The sequence below is a fragment of the Mytilus edulis genome, chromosome 9 (genome assembly GCF_963676685.1).
Source record: "Mytilus edulis chromosome 9, xbMytEdul2.2, whole genome shotgun sequence".
Taxonomy (NCBI): domain Eukaryota; kingdom Metazoa; phylum Mollusca; class Bivalvia; order Mytilida; family Mytilidae; genus Mytilus; species Mytilus edulis.
In genome coordinates this window covers 61,914,261-61,921,860 of record NC_092352.1, presented here as the reverse complement: position 1 = coordinate 61,921,860, position 7,600 = coordinate 61,914,261, and the positions used below count along the sequence as shown (strand labels likewise).

At 33.6% G+C, this 7,600-nt stretch overlaps 1 pseudogene; it reads left to right on the top strand.

Annotated features, from left to right (window-relative positions):
- The first annotated feature begins 4,040 nt into the window (after positions 1–4,040).
- Positions 4,041–6,180, top strand: LOC139490099 (uncharacterized; annotated as a pseudogene).
- Positions 6,181–7,600: the final 1,420 nt, after the last annotated feature.

Genomic DNA, 7,600 nt, shown 5'->3' with positions numbered 1-7,600 from the left:
CGATCATCAATGCGTTTTAGTACATTAACATTCGGTGTAATTAAACAGATATATCATGTTATTGAGGGGTATTTGCGAAAAATACCAGTCTTGAGAATGAATTTCCCTCGCCTTACGGCTCGTGAAATTTAACATTCTCTCGACTGGTATTTTTCGCAAATACCCCTCCTTAACATGATATATCTGTTCAATATTCAAATCATAAACTGGTTATCAGGTATTTTAATAAATTTTAGGTTTCCAGCATCACAACTAAAGTGAAGACATACAAACAAAAGTCATAAGTCCAGTGCCAAATATTTCATGCATTATTTAAACGATATCATATTAACAATAAATACTATAATTACATAAGTTTTATTATCATACCGAGGATTTAGGATTGGGCCTAAATTTGTTTACGATTATTCGGGATTAACATTAGTTAAACTTAAAAATCTAAAGAGCCAGTAAAGACCGATTTTTTTTATAACTTCACTAAGAAACTATTTGATTCTCTCAAAAAATAAAAAAAAAAACTCTTAAAATTATAAAGTGGTAGTAAGGTTTTATATTATGAACTTTTAATTATTCCGGGAATTTGGGATAAGGCCTAAATTTGTACAGTTATAAGAATTTACACTTTACGGTTATTAAGAATTTACACTAATCGTAACTCGGAATTAAATTTTTTTTTTTTTGGACAGTTTTATTTTTACGGAATATCAGTTTAGCAATCTTTTATTTCCCTTTATATTATAGGACATGTTTGGGGAATTGGGCACGTTTGAAGGATTGGGCACGTTTTGGGTGTTCATTAAAAAATGTTTAGGCGTTTGAATAATACAAATGACACGCTTTGACGCCCTTTTATACAACTAGACATGTTTTGCAGTTCAGTGACGTCGATGTGGACACGTTTGGGAGTATCGGACACGTTTGTGGGGAAGGACACGTTTCTGAGTGTTACATATTTACATAAACATTATTGCTGTGGTGGTTTTATCTGCTATACTGTTATTGTAAATAAAGGCAGCAGCAGTATTCCGGTGTTCAAAAGTCATCACATGAAACAATTTTATATCAATTCGAAGTAAATATGTAATCCGACACATTTTCACACCACCAGTCCCATTTCCGTTTCCAAATACATATATTTATTAAAGTTATGTACACCGGTATGTAAACATTACCACGTGTATTTGTTTATGAAATTACACGTGTTTGAAAGTATATAATAGGTTAAATGTTTTTTCATTGGTCGAGGTAGAACTGACCATAATATTTGAATAAGGTCATTTCAAATATTTCGTGCTATACTTTGGCGGTTTTGTAAATTAAAGATATTGTCATTCGAGGTTCGCTTTTAGTGCAGTAAAGTTGTAAGCTTGTGTTTAACCTGAGTATGTCTGAGAATAGAGACTGAGCATTCACACATTTCAACCGGTAAATCACAAAGTAGAAACCACATAGTAGAAGAGCGCCGTGATTTAGCTGATACTTTTGAACTTTTTAAAGTGTATTTTGACAATAAGCTAGTAGATCTTAAATCAGATTTGGTCCGTGAACAGGACGTAATTTCCAAAAAGTTAAAAGAAGAGGTTTCCCTAAAATTCAAGCACGAGGGCAACAAAATACAATACAAATTTAACGAGGAAACTATTACCGAGTTGAACAAGGTTTATAGCTTTGTTCCCCGTTCAGAAACCAAGGTGTCACGTATCATCATAGACCTCATAGATAAGGTTAAGGGCAGAAACAAACTGATACGCATAGCAGATACTTCAGCCGGTGGTTGGGCTACTGTCAGAGAGTATGAAGCAAATGTTATCGCTTCAGACTCTGAAGATGAAAAGAAAGTCCGTCAGGCGGAGTCCATAGCCATGCGTTCGACTTAAGACAAATCCCGACGCCCAAATCCCTACAAGACAACTTCTAGACCGGCTCCCGTTGAAACTGCTCCTAATCCTTATTATTCCAATCAGTATCAGCGTCAGAACCCGCCGCCCTTTCGAGCTGGCAGCGGGCGGCGTGAGCCGTCCCAGCACGATATGTGCCATGCCTGTAAGCAATTTGGCCACTGGAGGAAGAACTGTCCACTTGTCAAACGCAACCAGTTCAACTTCAACAATACACAACAGAACAATTAACAATGAACAATTAGTTAATGATAAGTATTATAGGATTAAACACATTTTTTCTAGAGGTTATTGATGTGTAAACCGAGGCGATTAACTCACAAACTGAATAAAAGTCCGAAGGACTTTTATGTCAAGTTTGTGAGTAAGAGACCCGGTTTACACATCAATAACCTCTAGAAAAAATGTGTTTAATCCTTATAATTCTGCATCCAAACATACGCAATTATTAATTCACATTATTTGATTGATGGCTACTATATTTACCATCAAAAACACAATGGCATGTCGTAACTAAGCAGTGGCCGCCATTTTGACTTTCTAAAAACCATAAATGTCCGATAAATGCAACAGAATCTAAAATGAACTAGCACCTACCTCATAAACTTCATTTTAATTAAATAATAACCGAATTTGAAGCGTACACGTAACGAAATAATCTCTCCCTTGAATATTTTCATTCGTATGACGTCGTGTTTTTCCATGACGTAAATTCGCCAAATCCTTCATGAAATTTCGCGGAATTTTATTCAAATTTTATTTTTATACATTTTCGAAGCTTTTGTGCATTTATTTTACTTCTTTTTTTGTTAAATATGCATTAGATTATGCAGTTGTTTTATAGTCTCAATTTGATGAAAATCCCAGTATCCCTGCAAGAATGTGTATCGCGCATGAATAGATTACGAAAGTAGTTTCGGAAACATGGTTTATCGAAGTGTAAACCAAGAGAAAAATTCCCAATTGACCAATCCAATTCAAGTATTTATAGATATGCAAATGATATAAGAATTATTTATATTTATTTTCTGAATTTGATAGTGATTATTGTTTAAATCATGATATTGAGATTTTGATTAGACAAGTAAGATTTTTTGAAAATTTCAAATCTAACACGGGTATTTTTTCTGGTGTAAAGGGAAGGCTAGCTAAAAGTATTCAGTACTGGGAGCATATTGGTGCTAACTCATTTATTTTAGACACACTGGAAAATGGTTATCTTATTCCATTTATTGATACTCCTTCGAGCATGTACATGAAAAATAACAAATCTGCTCTTAAGAATGATGATTTTGTTAGCAAATCTGTAAATGAACTTGTTCTTTCAGGTTGCGTCATTGAGGTCCCATTTCAACCTTACATTGTCAATCCGCTCAGTGTAGCTACTCAAAAGTCTGGGAAAAGGCGTCTAATTTTAGATTTGAGCACTTTGAATTTATCGGTAAAAAAGGAAAAGATTAAATTTGAAGATTGGAAAATAGCTGTGCAATACTTTCAGAAAAATGATTATCTGTATAAATTTGATTTAAAATCTGGTTATTTTCATTTGGATATATGTCCACAGCAGCACACGTATCTAGGTTTTTCGTGGGAAGATAAATTTTATTGCTTCACTGTTTTAGCATTTGGTCTTTCAACGGGTCCTTACATATTTACAAAGTGTCTCAGACCATTGGTCAAGTATTGGAGAAAAAATGGTATAAAAATAGTTTTATATCTTGATGATGGATTTAGTATGAACAACGAAAATAATGAATGAATCAAAGATTCTGAATATGTGAAACAATCACTTTTGAGTGCGGGTTTTCTTCTAAACGAAGAAAAATCAGTTTTTACTCCTGTACAGAAGTTGGAGTGGTTGGGAATCATTTGGGATTCATGTAATTTCACTTTATGCATTCCTCAAAGGAGAATTGACGAATTATTACAATCTATTTATAATGTTTTCAGAGAAATTCCATATATTTCTGCCAGAAATTAAGCCCAGGTAACGGGTAGAATTATAAGTATGTCTCCTGTGATCGGAAATATTACTAGAATAATGACTAGATATTGCTATATGTCTATTGAAAGTAGAATGTCATGGGACAGTTATTTAGTTTTAGAAATACAGTAGAGTTGGAAAGTAAAATTGTTCACACTATGTGGAAATCCACTGAAATGTTAGAGAGTTCCACGTGGAGGGAACTAAAGGCCATAGAATTGGCGTTGATGTCTTTTCAACATGCATTTGCTGGAAAATCCTTAAAATGGCTAACTGATAATCAAAATTGTGTCAGAATTGTTCAAGCAGGAAGCATGAAAGAAAAACTGCAAGATATAGCAATTTCCATTTTTTCTATTTGTTTACAAAAGGGAATCTCCATTAACATACATTGGATTCCGAGAGGTGAAAATTCGAAAGCTGATTATATCAGTAAAATCATTGATTATGAAGACTGGGGAGTTTCAGAATTTTTCTATACTTTTATTAACGACCTTTGGGGTCCTTATACAGTCGATTGTTTTGCTAGTTCTCGTAACACAAAATTAGAAAGATTTAACTCTTTATTCTGGAATGTAAATACAGAAGCTGTAGACTGTTTTACTCAGAATTGGTCTGGTGAAAACAATTGGATTGTACCACCTATTTACTTAGTATTGAGAGCTATAACATGTAATTGCTTGTAAAGCTAGAGGTACTTTAATTGTACCAAAATGGATATCTGCGACCTATTGGCCTTTCATTTTTGATAAAAATATGAATTACAGAGATTACATATCTGATGTTATTGAATTTAAAAATACAAGTGGTATTTTTGTCAGTGGTTCTAATAGAAAATCCATTTTTGGCACTGAGCCTTTTATTGCTCCAGTATTGGCAGTGAAGTTAGATGCGACAAGGATAACAAGGTCCTAGTGCACTAATGTGTATTGTAGCTGGCGAGGTTAAAGTTCCGAGGCCCTAGTACACGAATGTGTATTGTAGCTGGCGAGGTTGAAGTGACGAGGTCCTAGTACACGGATGTGTATTGTAGCTGGCGAGGTTAAAGTAACGAGGCCCTAGTACATGAATGTGTATTGTAGCAGGCACGGTTGTTGATAAGGCCCTAGTGTGTATATACATTTTAGAAAGCATGGTTGTATTCAACACGGCACTAATGTATATAGCATTGTAGCTGGCATGGTCAAAATAAATATTGGACAAGGTCCTGTTATGTTTACAGTGGCATGGTTCATGTGTATATAAGTTTTTAATACTTTGACATTTTATAATGTTTGTTTCACGATTGCACATTTTTCAGATATTTTTCGAGTTGGTAGATGGAAACAGAATTCAGATATTTCGGATGAACTTTCTACATTGAAAGCTAGACTACCAGAGTACTGCTTGAGCTCACGTTCTCTGAACACTCGTAAAAAGTACCAGTATGCCTTAATGCTTTCTGTAAGTGGACTAAAATACATAATATTACTCCATTACCTTCATCTGATTATACAGTTTCTCTATATTTGATTCACATTTCACAGAATGCAAAATCGGTAAGCAAGATAAATGAAGTAATATACGCCATTAGCTGGGCACATAAACTGGCTGGATTTAATAATCCTTGTACATCTGAATTAGTAACGTTTGTAAACGAAGGAGCACAGAGAAAATTGGGACATTTTATCACTAAGAAAGATCCTATTACACCAGACATTTTGCGAAAGATTGTTCATACTTATGGTCATCTTAATAGTAATCTTAAAGACTTAAGAACTGTTTGTATGTGTTTATTAAGCTATGCAGGTTTTTTTAAGGTTTTCAGAACTAGTTAATTTGAGAGGTATCGATATAAAGATTTATTCTACACATGCAAATTTATATTTGGCGAAGAGTAAAACTGATATTTACAGAGAAGGGAGGGATGTGGTTATTTCTAGAACTAATCTTGTAACTTGTCCTGTCTGTATGCTAGAACGATATCTCAAATTAGCTAGTATTACATCAAATTCTGATGAATTTATTTTTAGATCCGTTAATTTTTGTAAGTCTGATAATTCTTATAAACTTAGAAGTACAGGTCCGTTGTCATACACGAGAGCTCGGGAAATACTACTTTCAAGTTTAGGCTTAGATAGTAAAAAATTTGGACTGCATAGTCTCCGTTCAGGAGGGGCATCGGCTGCTGCAGCGGCTGGTGTAGAGGACAGATTGTTCAAAAAGCATGGTCAGTGGAAAAGTGACACGGCAAAAGACGGTTATGTTAAAGAGTCTTTGAAGGATAGACTGTCTGTAACAAATAATATTGGGATTTAATAATGTATTTTTTCTTTTCTCTTTTCTTTACCCTTTCTTTATTTTTCGAAGCTTTGCTGCACACTGTCAGGCGAGCTGATCCTCTAAAAAGGTGTTGAGTTTATTTTGTAATTAAACCATTGTGGTGACGTCAGCCTATTCATTTACCGTGGATTCTTTTTCTATTAGCACATACTTACAACTTCTCGTCCAATCAAATTGCTTGAATCTGCCTTCTAATTTTCATAGTACATACTTTTTCCGTGTACTAAGTAACTACGCATGAATGACCACAAGAGTAAGATTTCATTGTATTATAATCAAGATATTAGAACAAAAATTGCTACAGGCTATTTTGAAATAAATGATGTGTTCCAAATTTAACTAAATAGTTTGTAATTAGTTTTCAAACAGATTTTTAACATCCTACTAATCAATCTTTTGATCTAAATTTTGTTTTGACAATTAAAAAAGTTTCTTTCATTTAAATAAAGAGTAATAATAATGGTGCTGTATACCTTGATTAAAGTACAACTCAATCTAAAATGTGTAATCCTTTATCTTCCATGCAATTACTTTGTACACAAAAAGAGTCAACCATGAATCTTTTGAAGGGAAATTATTAATAACGCAATTTGATATATTTAGTCATAAATTGGTCGATAATTGGTTGCCTAATGTCCAGTGACAAATATTTCATTCATATAAACTATCCACTAGACTACCAATGGGTACATACCAGGGGCAGATCCAGCCATTTTTAAAAGGTGTTTCAACCAAAGATGTGGGAGGGGGATCCAACTGTTTGTGATAGTTTTAGGTTTTATGTGAAATAAAAAAAATGTTTTCAAGAATGTAAAGCTTTCACTGCAATTTAAGAATTGTCTGCTCTTGGTCAATTCATTTTGTCATCTTACCATGTAAATAAGTACATGTATAGTAAAACAACGCTTCGTTCATATCAATAAACATACTTACACCAGCAGCTACCTTCTTTACATTCTAAAGTCAAGGGCCTTTTGAAATCCCATTTTTACAATGATATTATAGTGAGTAGATTTACAAAGCTACGTAAATGAGCTACATCCAAAACATATCAATAGCACTGGTATTAAAGAGATAATCGTAACTGCAATTACGATTATCCCAATATGGCGACGGTAGATATAGGTAAAATCTTTACACTAATTTTTCTAAAATGTAGCATGTTTTTGTCAATAGTTACTCAGCTGCAAGGTTTATCTATACCATTTCATCATATTTGAATCGTAACGGTGCACTGGAATTGTCTAAGCGCTTTGAAAATAGCCGTTGAAAAATTCGGGATGATAATCGTAACTCGGAAAAAAGATAATCGTAATTATGGTATTTAAAAATAAAAAAGATAATCGTAACTGGAAACTGTTTTATTGATATTGACACTAAAAACGTATATCTGATA